This window comes from Passer domesticus, chromosome 14 (assembly GCF_036417665.1).
Source record: "Passer domesticus isolate bPasDom1 chromosome 14, bPasDom1.hap1, whole genome shotgun sequence".
NCBI classification, from domain to species: Eukaryota; Metazoa; Chordata; class Aves; order Passeriformes; family Passeridae; genus Passer; species Passer domesticus.
This window is the reverse complement of record NC_087487.1, coordinates 14,091,827-14,106,786: the sequence shown is the minus strand read 5'-3', so window position 1 is coordinate 14,106,786 and position 14,960 is coordinate 14,091,827. Positions and strand designations below refer to the sequence as shown.

General features: G+C 46.6%; 1 protein-coding gene across 3 annotated transcripts in view; it reads left to right on the top strand.

Annotated features, from left to right (window-relative positions):
- The first annotated feature begins 4,588 nt into the window (after window positions 1-4,588).
- The window catches only part of AKAP13 (A-kinase anchoring protein 13), a 203,814-nt gene continuing 193,442 nt past the window's right edge, over window positions 4,589-14,960 (top strand). For 2 of the 3 annotated variants that reach the window (XM_064389510.1, XM_064389509.1), the window contains exon 1: window positions 4,589-4,607. The gene's annotated coding sequence lies outside the window, so the exon portion shown is untranslated. Of the gene's footprint in view, window positions 4,608-7,512; window positions 7,677-14,960 lie in introns of those variants that run through there. The other variant, XM_064389508.1, reaches the window with a different exon arrangement.

Here is a 14,960-nt window from a genome sequence, read left to right as displayed (position 1 = left end):
ACAGATCTTATCCCTATGCGATGGCAAAGGTGACTGTGGAGTTCTTGTTCTTTGCTTGCTTTTATTTCTTGTTTCTGTGTTACAGCTCCAAGACTCCCAGAGTTCAAGGACTGTTTGGACAATATTCTTTGACCCATGGTGGGATTCTTGGGGTGTCCTGCACAGGGCCAGGAGTAGGACTCAATGATTCTGGTAGGTCAGGTCCATTCCAACTCAGCACATTCAATGATTCAGTGACATTACAGATAGAGATGTAGAAAGGCAGCAGGTGAAAGTACCACATGGACTTCACCAGAAGGTTTCTTTGGTCTGGAGGATATGTAAAGATGTCATGAAATAAGATGATTTTTACCTGTCATAAATTCATGTGGGTGTGGTTCTGGTGGGGCTGTCAGCAGAGATGTTCCCTGACCTCTTTGCGCGTCCTTTAAAAAATAGTAACTGGAAAGTTTTGACCAGAAGAAAAAACAGTATTTATAGCAGGGCTTCCAGTGATATATGTAAAGGGGACACTGGTGTTAGCACAGCTTATCAGCATATGGAGGGGCCCTGTGAGCTGCAGAGGTGACTTGCTAGATGTGCCCCACCAATTGAGCAACTAAAATGACATCTGCATGAGCAACTGATAAGCACTGCCTCTGAGAATTGAGAAATCATCACAAAGAGCTGTGATGAGCAGCTGGGTACATGGTGGGTGACACCTTCCTGCAAGCCTGCACCCCTTCTCTTCCCAGCAAAGCCCCACAGACTTTCCACAGAGGGGCAGAAAAACCCAGGGAAGTTGTTAATTCATTAACTTAATTTTGCAGGTAATTAAGTGTTTGTGTTTTGGGTAGATTTTACTGCAGTTCACCCATTCCACACCATCTCCTGTGCCAAGGGTGGAATCTTATGTCTGAAAATTGTGAGACACTAAAAATCCTTACATTTTAACTGAGATATCTATATAGTACACAGGAATGGGTTAACTTCTGAAGGCTGCTTTCAGCCACAGTCCATAATTTTGCAGCAAAGATTGTACCTCTTACAGGACTTTAGAGATTACAATGGTAGAGTTTCAAGAAGAAAATTGTATTAAAATCTCTTCAGGTGTAGCTGCTGTTCTCAGCGAACAGGCACTGGCTTCAAACAAGCAGGGACACAAAGTAAACAACACACGCTAATGCTCAGTGTCTCAGTTTTGTAGCTACTTGGATATGATGAAAACAAATCTTTAATAGCTGCTGCTTCCACCATTGCACTGCACTCTGTTTTCTATTCAGTTGCAAGGACAGCTCATTTCCAGCCACGGGAACAATGTGCTCATATTGCTAATTCATGCCACTACACACAAATGTTCAGATTATGTTGTGCAGAACCAAATTCCAGTCTCATTCATGAGTGCAACTCACACTCCAATCCAGTTCCCTAGTAGGAAGCAGGAAGCCCTGCAGCAAAGCTTGTGACAAATTAAAACCTGAAAGAGGCAATGAAAGAACATCTGATATATTTTATTATTTTTTCATAAGGTTTGAAAAGCAGACCTGGACATATAGCAGAGGATGGAACCCAGGGGAGCTAGTGTCAGAGATGATTTGAAGGCAAATGATTTGTCAGGAGGTTGGCATCCACAGAGTGCAGCACAAATTTCCCTTAATCTACTGCCTCCCTGTTTTGGTTTGTGGTGATATGTGTTTGCAGACAGGTTATTTTGATATAGAGAATTTGGGGGTGGATAATTTAAAGACTAAAGTAGAGTGCAGACTAATCTTGGGGAAATGCAAAGTAAAAAGATGTGTTAACTGCTGCTGAGAGCAGGGGCTGGGCATCTGAAGTGGCCAATACAGCCTTTTTGTGACACATGCTCAGTGGTCTCTGGTCCTGGGGCACCAGCAGCCCACCCACAAGCCAGGGGGACATGAGATCAAATCTAAACTGAGATCCTGCCCAATCCCTTGGCAGTCTGGGGAGCTGCCTACACATCCCAAAGTGCTATCTACCTTTGCTAATTCCCTTCCTGAGTTACCACCAGCCCCTGGCACTCCAGGGATATGCAGGAAGCTGGAGAGGCCCACTTTGGCAGGGAATATTTATCTTAGGGAAAATTACACCATCTCTGCCTGTGTTTTGATTCACCTTCTGTGCCTGCATGGGCCAGAATATCTTCCATGAATGGGGCCAACCAGCTGATCCTCCTGCTTTGGAGCTAAGCTGCTGCACTTCTCTCAATATTTTCCATGATAATTTCCTTGCCACAAAGTCTGGAATATTATATTATAACTATGCTAAATGCTCCTGGGCAGCCCTGGTGACAGACGATCTTCACACTCTACACCCCAAAAGCATTTCCAAACTCTTTGCAAGAGCAGCACATACGAGCCCATGTGCATGGGCATGTACACAGCTGGTACAGACTCAGGGAATCCCTGCTTTGGGACTTCTGATCCCCCCTACACGACAGGGGGGCACCTACAGCAACACCAGGGCTGTGTCAGCTCCAGGCAAGGCAGCAGAAGACAGAAATTGATTTGCCAGGATGGGGCTGACAAGCAAAGAATATTCCATTGATGGACAACCAAGAGGGTAGAGCTAAAGATTCCAGTGTTCTTGTTATGGAAGATTTTAGGCAGGTGTTATCTGTTACCACGCTACCTCACTCGTGATTGTCTCAGATAGGACAGGTAGGCTGGGCTGGGCTGGGCTGGATCAGTCATTGTTTGGCTGGAGCCCTGCAGGGGACAGTTTCAAGACGTGGCCTTTCACTAGATGGTGCTCTTTGCTGAGCCATCGCTGTGCCTGACCCTTCTTCTTGGAGCTGGGAACTTCCAAGTGATCTGCCCCATAAGCCCTTCGTGTACAGATGGCACCAAGGCAAAGGAAAATATTTTTCCAGAGTTCCTGCTCTCATGTCCCTTATTTTATTGGAGCCATATAAGAAAAAAACTACTGCTTTATATCTGGTTGTAAGGTGTACAAGGCTGGTACATTTCAGTCTCCAAAACAACCAAAATGCACAAGCATTTTTATTGTTTCAGTTGCTTTCAACTGAATCAACAGTGCATATTTTGGAAGCCAATGCCAAGTTCACGTGCAGGATTTTCAGGAGACAATCTTCTGCACCACACACAGTGTTGGTTTTTCTGTTCTACTCAGAGAGAACATGATGTACAGGAATTACCTGCAGCCTTCGCTCAGTCCTCTGATCAGCAGCAAAATCTCTGGAGAGTATTGTGAAGTGCTTTGGGCTGGTTCTCATGAAGTGACACATGTTAAGCTCAGTGCTGATACTGCCTTTGTGCACATCATCATCCAGCCACTGCCAGGGCTAGCGGAATACACGCGTGTGCCGTAGAAAAAGCCAAGTGGAAATGCTGGGCCACCACATGTACACATTTCCAAAGAGCTTCCAACAAAAACGGTAACTGAAGGCAAGTCACCACCACAAGAGATCAGGCATCTTCACTCTGCAGGGCCTCCTCCAGCCCGGCCGCACACGGACCACAGACCACATGAGCTCATTTGCTAATGGTGGGGTGCCGTTTCCACTGCTTTTCCGGGGAAAGGCGTGGGAATGGTACGGGAGATGTTCCTCCATCAAACCTACGCAACCGTAGGAGAACCAGGAAAGAGGGTGAGGAGCAGGATGAGGCTGCGGGCTGGGCCGGTGGGACTCAAGAGGAGCTGCTGGGTGTGTGACAGCTACAGATGTGCAGCAATTCTGTTCACAGCTGGACAGCTCGTGCTCTGGGCACTAGGACAGGTTTTAGCCGCTGGAAGTGAGGACACCAGAATTCCACACCCACCAGAACAGGCCCTACAGACGGAGCTCAGCACGTGGGAAGGCAGGATGCTAAAATCCCGGAATGGTTCGGGTTGGAAGGGACCTTCAACATCATCAGCTCCAACCTCCCCGCCATCGGCAGGGACACCTCCCGCTAGCGCAGGTTGTTCAAAGCCCCATCCAGCCTGGCCTTGAACTCTTCCAGGCATGAAGCAATGCCCAGGTCCCCCCTTCGATAAAAACAAACCCGCAGCCCAAGCAGCTGCCTGCGCTCTGTCACACCCGCACCACCACGTTACACACACGCTGCCGCCTCTCCCCCAGCAGCCCAGCAACCGGGAAGGGGCACGGGCGAGGGAGAAGCCCCCGGGGCAGGGAGCGGGGCTTTCCCCAGCGCTGCTCACGGCAGGCACGGCCGGATCTCAGCCCTAGCGAGTGCCGGCGGCCCAGAGCGGCCTCGCTCGGCCCCGCACCGCCCGGCCCAGGGCGGCCCCGCACTGCCCCGCTGGGCCCCGCACCGCCCGGCCCAGGGCGGCCCCGCACTGCCCCGCTCGGCCCCGCACCGCCCGGCCCAGAGCGGCTCCGCACTGCCCCGCTCGGCCCCGCACCGCCCGGCCCCGCCGTGGCGGCGCATGCGGGCTGGCCGGGCCGGGCCGGGCGGGCGCGGCGGAGGCTGTGGCTCAGGTTGCGAGGCGGCAGCCCCCGGCCCTCCTCCCCTTCTTCCTGCCCGCCTCCCCGGGCGGAGAGCACCGGCCCGGCCGCCTCCTCCGCCCCCTCCCCGTCCCCGTCCCTCTCCCTTCCCTCCCGGCCCCGCTGCCAGGGGCGAAGCCGCCCGCCGGGCCCCGCGGTGAGTTTGCCCCGCCGGAGTTGGGCGAAGGGGTGGGGGAAAGTTTGGGGAGGCCGCCGGCGGGGGCGGAGGGGTGGGCGCTGCCCGGGGCCGGGGGTGTGCGGGAGCCCCCCGCCCCTTCCCGCGCCCTCGCACGCTTCCCCCGCCCTTCCTCGTCCTCGGGGGGTTTTTCTCCGCGCAACTTCGCGTGGAGCCGCTCCGGGCGGTTCCTCTGCTCCGCGTGGCTTTATTCCTTTTCATTTCACGGCTCTTGGTAGTTTTTCATTTATTCACAGCGTTTTCTCGCGCGGCTGCTCCCCGCCGCTATTGTCTGCGGGCCGGGGCCGGGCGCGGTTCCCCCGCAGCCGCGCGGGGGTGGCGGCCCCGCTGCCGGCGGGACGAGCCCCGCGGTGCCCGGCAGCGTGCGGGGACACGCACCCGCCGGCCCCCCACCTCCCTCCGCGCTGGAACACTGATATCCCGAACGGAACCCCCCTCCCGGCTCACAGACACAACTTTGTATCTCGGTTTATTGCACGGAAAGTCACCGCAGATTCTTATCAAGAGCCCCCCGCAAAACGCTGGTGTTGGTGTGTGTCACCTTTGGGTCTCAGTGGGCTTTGGTGTCACTCAGAGAGTCATTGTCGTGGCGTCTATTTCATGCGTTCACTCTGTTTCTTGTAAATATTATTATTTTTGTTCATTTCAAGTGCAGACCCTTCTTCTGAAGCAGATGCTGGAGTTTCTGGATGAGGATTGCGAAATAGTTTTTCTGAACCTGTAAACTGTTGGGCTTTATTAATCCACCGTCTGTGACTGTGTTGTAACCACAAGTCATATAGAGGAGTGGGGATTTGCAGAATCTGATTTTGCTGACCTCTGGAATTGGTTCTGCTCCAGTGTCCTTTACACGGCTTCATGTTAGCTGGAGACGGGAAGTGGGGAAAAAAGTGATTTATAAAAAGTTCTTTTATTTTAGGAGTGCACTGTACCAATTCTGCTGTGGATGACCAGATAGGGATTCGATAAAGGGATTAGAAATCCTGCACTGCTGTAGGACAGTTGGTCACTGTGGCTCTCTGTCATCTCCGTCAGCCGTAAAACTTTAGGTACTCATGGAGATATGCGATGCAGTAGAAATATGTAAAGCATGTAGCTTCAGAGCTGAGTTTAGACAGTTGGTCTGAGATCTATGGATGTCTTGTGTACTGGGAGTTTTGGCTAATGTAATCTAATCGGTTTTAAAGGGCCAAGCGACATTAGTTCTGTTTGTGGTGACTCTCCTTGAGTCCCTTGTTGGGTGTGTTTCTCATGTTTTGCACGCCCTTGCTGAGCTGTTGTGGAATTGTAAAGGTGAACCAGTTCAAGTTCCACATGGGTCCTTGAAGGTAAGATATCGTTTACTGTGGTGTTAGAGGAGGTGTATTTTTATGCATAGATACCTTAGCAGTGGGAGTACATTGATGTTAACCTCATAACATCCCTGCCTGTGGACAGAAACTGCTGTCTGTAGTAGAGGGACATTTGCTGTGCTTCGGGACATGGTAACAGTATCTTGTTCGTACACTTGAAATTGAGTTTGTTTGGGTTTTTTGTTTTGGTTGCTTTTTTTACAAGCCTGGTAGCAGAGTAAGGGTGCATTAGGCAAGGTGAGGATCATCTGGTCGTGTGTTTTCCTTTGGCACGAGTTCAAGTGTGTACCTCTTGTCCATTTCATGGGTTGAGCCTCTCTGTCCCCATCTGTCCTTGCAGCGCTGCCCGGTGCTGGACAGACGGGCTAGCCTGGGGCTGTTGCTAGAAGGGCACGGATGCTGAGTTCTGCCAGGCAGACAGGTTTTGTAGGTAGCCTGAATGACGAGTCCCCCGCAGGTAGTGTGGATGAGCTGTGCTGTGTGGCTGTGTTCCATCCAGCCTGGATTTCCTGCCCGGCTCCAGCAGCCACGGATGGCCGGCATAGTCCGAGAGGTGAGGACACGACGTGTCCGAAGTGAGAGAGTCCAGCCAGGGACTGCAGCCAGAGAGAAAGGCAGGAGCTCGATGTTCCTGATTTACAGCTTCGCTGCATCAAAGGAGGGAAACACGTTTAAGAACTCAAAGCTTCTCAAAGGAGCAGAGCTCTACCAGGTACTATGCGATGATGGATGTTTTTAAACACAGTCTGCATAGCGCAGCTTTGAGACTCAGGCATATGCAGAACTCACTAATCTCTCAGCAGGATATACTTGTGAGTAAGCTGTGTTCTGGTCTAGGGTACACTCCTGTGCTAAGAGGAGGATTAAGTACTGTTAAAGGAATCTGGTTATTCTATCCAAAGCATGAATTAAGAACAGCAGTCAATAAATTATCCTAGAGGAAAAAAACATTGGTAGGTTTATTGGTGGTGTTCACATGCTCCTGTGTTACAAAAGCAGTGGGGTTCTTTCATATAATTTTCTGCTGGAATATTAAGTTTTAATAAACAGCTACTTAACAAAAGAATCATCAGTAGAGGCTGCAATGCCTGCTGTACCTATTTCTTTTGCACTGTTTCCAGGACACCAGCGTATCAGTTTTCTCTGCCTGGTATTGGTGGTGATCCACTTGCCAATAAAACCGACCTTGAAGCAGCTTGGAAGATTTTCTGCTTATTGCTGTAGCTGGTTATCTCTGCAATCTACTTGAGTGCTATTAGATGCTATTTCTATAGGGGTTCCCCACACAGGCAATAAATAGCCTGAAGTCAGCTAAATCACACAGCTGATTGGTAGGGAGGAGCTGTTTGGTTTTGGCTTGCTTCTGCTGGTGGAAGGCAGTGCTACGAAGTTAAAAACTTGAGGAGAAGGCTCAGGAGGTCCAGGAGGCCATAAAGTCATGATATGGCCTCCCTGTGTGATTGTGGCCCCATGTTTTACCAGTCTCCTGCAAAGGGAGTTGGCAGTTGGCGTGGTTTCCAACTGGAGGATAACTCCTGTTTGCAGGCACATGAGAGGCTGGATGTGGAAAGCTGGGGAGGAAAACACCTTGCAGCCTGCACCTTGTGATTACTGAGTGCTCTTTGGTGCCAAGTGCTCATGTGCTTGCTTGCATTGATCACCTGTAGGACAGATAAAGGTAACGAGTGACGTCCTGAAGCAGCTGATAGCTCTGGTGTAGAGTCCTTGTTTGTTGCCCTGGGGTTTGCCACAGGGGATATAATCCAGGTGGGAGCCTGGTTAGGGCTGGTATGTACCACCTGCTCAGTCACATCCAGGAACAAAACTTGTTTTTAGGGTGTTGGATATAATGTGATTTTTATGAATAGCTTAGTCATGCTTTACTTTTTTTTTCCTCTTCTAAAACAGCTGTCAACAATCTCCCTGTGGGGAGGGAATCGGCCACTCCTTGTACTTACTGAATAGTCAGACACTTCAGCCTGGCATTGCACTTCTTCGCGGCTTTTGGAAACAAAGCCGTGGATGTGGCACAATGGTTTCTTTTTATTTATTTATTTATCAAGCCTGCCTTTTTCCCTTTGCAAATGACCTTTATGCAGATCTAGAAGGCAAAGCCCATCACTGGGAGTTAGCTGGTTAGTTACTTCAGTTACTGATAAGAAAATATGATGGCAGCGCTCCAGGAAAAGCAGCTATGCTGGGAACTTGTTGCTGCAGTGAAGCTATACAGATCTTTTTCAGAATGATATACCTTTATATATTTATAGTGCTTTGTCAGGGAAACAGGGTGACTCCCCTCGTAATGTCTGCATGACAAATAAGCTGTGACGCCACAAATCCTGTAAAGAGTTTATTGTCCTTTTCCAGACAGCTGGTGGAGACATGCAGTAGGTAAAAGTTTCAGTATCGTGCTAAACTTGAACTGCAGTTTTGTCATCTCTTCTCTTTGTGTGTTGGCGTAGCATAAGCAGCCTCTTCCAGTTCCCCAGCTGGGCCATGCTGGGGCTTTTTGGGTCTGTTCAGCAAACCAGAGTGGGAAATGGATCCCAGATAAGAATACGTTGTTGTTTTTTGTGTATACAGTTCATAACTTGCGTCAGTTAAGGAAAAAAGTTCATTCTGTACCTGCATCAGTTACCTGACACATGTTCCTTTGTGTTAAGAAAAGCAGCTGCTGTGGCAGGGGGTTGGAAGCTTCCACCAGGAGAGACCTAAACTCTTGGAAGTGCTTTTCCATTTGCAAAGAAGGCATTTGACTGTGGTGCCCATCCCTTTTTTATAGCATGTGAAGACGGCATGGGAGATAGATGTTTCTGAGATAAGCCAGTTAGCTAAAAGTCAAAGTGTTTAATTTTTAAGTTCTGTAAGACAGCAGTTCAAGAGCAAAGAGAAATCCATGCAAAATAAGTTCTGCCATTTCAATAATGTTTTTTAAAATTTTCTTTATCATCATTTTAGATAGGTTGCTATGTTATTGAGGAACAGAGGAAGAAAGTGCAATTACAAATATTTTTATGTAGTCAGCAGTCCTTAAAAAGTACAAAGTGTGATACCTTGGAAAAAGTAAGCTTTAGTTCTGTTGTAGCTCTAATGGATCACATGTTGTGACATGGTCAGGCACTCTAACAAGACTATGTATATTGAGAAGAAACTGACAAATCTGATGCTGAAGAGTTTATTGGGTGTTTTGTAATATGCGTGAGAAAAAGGTTAATTCTTTGTTGGCATAGCAATGAAGTTCTCACAGTCCAAGTGCTCAAATATTTAATCTAGGCTTGGAGAAAACATAAGGAAAAATTAGCCCTGAAACTAATATCAGCATCTTCTACAGCACTTGTGTTGAGGGCTTGAAATACAGTATATTCCAAGCATGTTTTGGTTGTGAGGTTGGGTTTGTTGCCTGTGGGCGAGGTCTGCTGGCAGTGTGGGCCTTAGGGGCTTCCATGGTGGGTGGAGGACCTTGACTGTGGCCTTGGCTGCAGAATCCAGAGTGGTGCTTCTTCACCAGTGAACTCGTAATTCTGCAGGTTTTCTTGACAAAGTTAATTCTCCTGGACCACCTGGATTTTTTTCTTGAATCTCTTTCCCCTTATAAAGACTGTGAATTCGCTTTTATATTCAGAATGATCCAATCTCTTCAGTAAAATTTTTTTTGTTGTTTTGTTTTTGTGATTCCATAAGTTGTTCATAATAAGTAATTCTCCTGTTTGGCTGCTCTTGTCTCTCCAAAACTGGTCATAGTATTTTGTTCAGTCAATGTGGCAACTGAGCTGTCAGAGTTTTTTTGTAGGTTTGATCCTTTCATGTGCTCACCTTTTGATTTCCTTGAAAATCGTGGGGTGGAGACTGATTGCTCATTGGATCCTGTGGAGCTGTTCTTCTGAGATGATATTTAAAATGTATGAGCACAGGTAGAAACGGATCCATTATGGCTTTGTTTCAAGCACTTGTGAATTTTTCTAGTAGACTATGCAACATTTGCCACAACTTCTGACTGCTTCTAGTCTCTTTTTGTATTTTTTTGACTACTTTCAGGTGGCTGATCTAACTTTCCCGTTAGCCTCGTTGCTGAACTGTTTTTACTTTAATGTTACATTTGCAAAATACATGGTGAGAGATCTCCCCAAATTGTTTTTTAATGTGAGATGTTATTTACAGTGTGGCAGCACCGCTGAGATTAGCCTGATCCACTGTAAAAGGAAGGATTTAAAGGATTTTTCTTCTGTAGCAGCTCCTTCAGGTTTTATTTCAGAGAGCAAGGGAAAAGAAAATAAGTGACCAATTATTCATTTAGAAATGAGGCTGAATTTTGGTGAAACTTTTTTCTCTGTAAGCATGTTTTAAGGTGGTCATTTTAAAGGTCATTTCATGATGATGAGGATGATCAAAACTTTATGTGGAGAGAAAGTGCTCCATGTGTCATCTTTGAGTCCTCTGTGCTTTTTATTAGTCACCCATGACTAATGCAAACTGGAGCAGCAAGTTATGCTAAAATCTGTGACATATTTGTATCTTCATCTAAACCGTATCTGAGGTTTCTGGCAAAGTTACTTGGGAAAGTAAATCTTTTTCTCAGTGTGTGTCTGCCCTCAGTGGTGTAACTGTTCTGTAGGTCTGAATGCTGCACTTAGTAAAACCATTACAAACACAGATTCTGGCACGGAGCAGTTGCTCTAAATCGGAGTCTTCAGACTCAAACTGCTGACTCACCTGTTCTTGCTCTTGGGTTAACGCATCTCCTGTGGTTCACACATGGATGCTGGTGAGTGAGTCATCTGTTCTTGCGGGTATCCCTGTTTCCAGTGCATGGAAGACTGAAGTGGGAGTGTGCACAGCAGGTAAAAACTGCCTGGTGGAGGTTGATGCTGTGGATGCTTCTTCTGCCATGCGCCTGATGTTGCTCTGCTTCTGCTGCTTTTTAGGGATGCACAGAGTGGCTGCTTGTGTGAAGTCTCTTTCTTCAGGTCAACAGCACAAAAAGCTGTGCTGGGTCAGGCCGTGGGTTGTCTTGCCTTGTTTCCTGCCCTGTGGTGTTGGTTCTGAGTTCTTGGAGAGGTGGGAGTGCAAGGAAGGTCCACATCAGTGACTGTGGGCACAGTGGGGTTCAATACCAGGATGTGTGTTGCACTCAGCTTCCCAGCACGTGTGGCTATCAACACCCTGCCAACTCTTGAAACTTGCTGTCAATAGGAAAAGAGGAAAAATTAGGAATGGTGGGAGTGAGATTGCTGAAGGGAATGAGTCTTGGTCACTTTACACATGCTGTTTTCCCTCCTGAGTTTCCTCTGGGATGCTTAAGCCTTTGGTCCCATAATAGCAGTGGGACAATGAATGCTTGGATGGAGGAAGCAGGTGTTAAAGGAAGGGGGGAAGTGATTTATTTTGGGGGGAAGGGGAGGACAGGATGGCCATATTTGCCTCTTATACAGACTAATTTCTTTTGGCTCATGAGCTTGTGCACAGCACGCTTCCTAATTGCTGAACCCACAAGTAAGATGGCAGCAAAACTGGGACTTGCTTTTTTTTTTCTTTCAGTTAATATCACTTAGTGAGTCAGCCAAGGAGTGAGGTTTACGTGATGTACCTCTGGTGTTACGTGATGAATTCTGTTGTTTTGTTCCCTGTTACCATAAATCTTTCACTGCGGCAGCGAGGCTGCAGTGCTGAGGGCACTGGACATCTTCAAGTCTGCACTTTGTGCTTGGGAGTGCTGGTTTTTAATTGTTTAAAACCAAACTGGAGCTGATTGAGTTTATGTGTGGCCTAGATTAAAACATTTTCTGTAGTGTGATCTGAAGGTCTTTGAGTTAGTGCAGAGGGTGATTCTGAGATAAAGTAAAACAGGCTGGTTCACGTGCTGTGTAGCAGATGTGTTTGCATCCGTAGCCCAAAGATTTCCCATCCTGGGAGTAATGACAACACTCCATTGCAGTGGGGTTTTCAGCCTGTGCAGGAACCTCTCTTGAACATGGGAGTCAGTTTTTCCATCGCTGAATGTTTTGCAGCCACTCCACCCATTTTTATGATGAGTGATCATTGTCGAAGAGCACAGTGGAACACAAGAGGTGGTGAGCAAACCTTTTGTTACATTAAATGTAAATGTTTATAGTTTCTCTTCTCCTAGCAGCTGCAGAGAAAGTAGGTTGTCTCAGCTGGGTATAGAAATAAAGACTAAACCCTTTTTATATGTACTGTCATAAAAGAAGGCCTTGTGTAATAAACATTCATTTCACAAGGTCCAGGTGTCTCTTTACGCTTTTGTGTGATTCAAGGCGAAAGGTTGCTGCACATGTTTGTTAACTGCAGGTTTTTCTCTATTGTGGTGCAGATGCCAACAGGAAAATACACATTTATCCTCAGACCCATTGTGGGAGGATGCTGGGGGTTATGCTGGTACCCACTGTGTGGCTGCATTTGAGTGCTGGTGGCTCCTGCTGAGTTGGGCTCAGGAGTGTGAATCCATTTGTGCAGTGGGGGCTTGAGAGTCTCCAAAATTTGGAGCTGATTTTCCACCCTGGCCAGAGCTACTAATTAATTTTGGAAGAGTCTTTTGGTTATGTAGCCTGAAGAAGAGTTTGCGTGTAGCATGGAGACTGAGATCTGAGCACTTAACTAGCATAAAATGCTTTTAAGTAGCTTATATAAGTATTTTCTTGAGTGTGTGCCTTTCTTGTCCCTGTGTAAAATGCTGATGGGAGTGGGATGATAGGAGCTGGTTTCTTGAGAGCAGTCCTACTGTTAAAACAAGGCTTTGATCCTTGTTTTCATGGGCAGTGTATTAAGCTAGAAAAAGAATTAGACCATTGCATGAAGAGCTTGCAAGTTACTACTGTGGATAATAAATATGTTTGTATGGATGTTAAGAGGATTATTTTTTTGTGAAGTGCATTGAAAATGGGAGAATTAAAGAAGTTCTTAAGTGCTAACTGGCTTCGTTTCTCCTAGGTCTTGTAAATTTCTTTCTCCCTCCTTCCAGTCAGTTTCAAGTTGAGTTTGTTATGGGTAAGTTTCAAGTGGTGTTTGTTGTTGGTATGAAATTTACCTGTCATCCCATACATTTTTTTTTTCTGTGTTCTGGGAGTTTTGCAATTTACCTATGGGCAGTAAGGTGGTAAAATGCTGTATTTTCAGATGGCATTTCAGAAAGAGAGGTGCTCTGCTGAATGTGATGTGCTCCCTTCTGCAGCTGGAATTGGCTCTACTTAAACTGCAGGGTTTAGTGCTTAGACCTCCCTGGCTTTTCCTTTATCAGATTAGCTAGGATTTTGGCAGGACTTTGTGCTACTTTTTCTTAGCCAATCGACTTGCATGTGAGTGTTCAGTAACTTTCTTGCTTTATAATCTCAAAGTTCAGAAGTCATCGGGTTCTTTGAGACTAATAAGAGATCCTATCCCAGCAGCACCTTATGGCAGGCAGAGAAAACACTTGAGTATGTGGAGAGCAAGTTTTGAAATGAAAATTCAAAACTATTCGAGGAAGATGGAAGACCTGTGGCTAGGAAAGTGCTTGAAAATGTATACATCTTCCTGAAGCCACAAAACATGAGTTTGCTTTTTACCCTTTCTTTCCTGGATTATTTGCAGGTCCCATCCCCTCTGTAATATCAGTTAATACTGTGAGATGACAGATAAATGACAGTCAGTTACTGTACAACTGCATTATATAAGAAGATTAGGCGTTGTGATAAAATGTATCAAGTGACTATAAACCTATCAAGCTTTTTAATACTCTGCTTAGAGGAGTCCTGATTTTCCCACCTCTCTCCCTCCCCAGAACTAATTTGTAAAATCTTTGCCAATTTTTACTAAAAATCTAGTCTGGTCCGTGCTACTGATATTAATTGAGAAAGAATAATGCCATTTGCATAAATACCTGTGTGTATTAATGCCTTGGCTTGTGATATCTGAGCGCTAAGAGAAACTTAGGCCATTTTGGAGGAAATGTGCTCTAAGTCTTGTTGAAGTTTTTCTTTGGATGAGTACATCACTTGGTGTTTTCAGTGAAGGAAATAAATTGTTTCCTTGCAGGGCTTTTTTTGATTCTTAGATAAGTCTGAGTCTGAGCCACTGGATACTTTGGGGATGGAGACTTGGTTTAACATTTAGTGGAAGTTGACTGAGGAGCAGGAGCTGTTGCAGTGTGGTTGTGTTAATGTGGCTGTGATTGTTGGCAGAAAAGCATTTTAAATTCCCACACAAGAGATGTACAACCCTGTCTACTTGAGGCCTTGTTGCTTCTGGCTGGTTGGGGGAAAAAAAATGCCCATGATGGAGAGAAGAGAAAGAACTGTTGGGATGCTGCTAGATGAAAGCCTAGCAGCAGTGAGCAATTTGGGAATACACCCGAGCTGGAATGCAGGGTCAAGCTCTGAGTGTGCCTCCCAGCCAGGGAGAGTTGCAGGGTGGAGATGGCAGGGACCACCCTGCACGTTGGGAGCTGATTGTCACCTCTGCTTTGTGCTCATCTTTGAGCTGTCCCTTGTTGAAGAGCAGCCTTTTGGTGTGCACTGGGCACTCAGCAGCATCCTGTGATGAGACAGGAGTAATTCTGGTTTTTGCCTTCTCTGTGACTAAAGCAAACTTGAATTCACTGCTTAGTGCAGGATGCTGAACCCCTGTGCTTGATGTGCCACGTTCTGGGTGTAGCTGCCTTGGTCAGTGTCCGTGTCCTGCCAAGGAGCAGAGCCAGGATCAGAACACACTTGTCTTTGCCTTTTTAAATTATCTCTGTTAACTCCCTGATGTCTGCTGTTTAGAAATAAATTTTGTCTCATACATCCAACCCAGGAAAGCGCTTATATATCCAGCAGCCAGGAAATTGAATGAGTCCTGATCTATTCTTAATTTCTTGTGTGTCCTGTGGTTTTATTGTTTGTGTTACCAGCCCTAATATTTACATACTTTTGAATGAGCTTTTCTTTTTTTGGAAGATAGTGCTTTGTTTGTGTGCCTTGCAAAACAG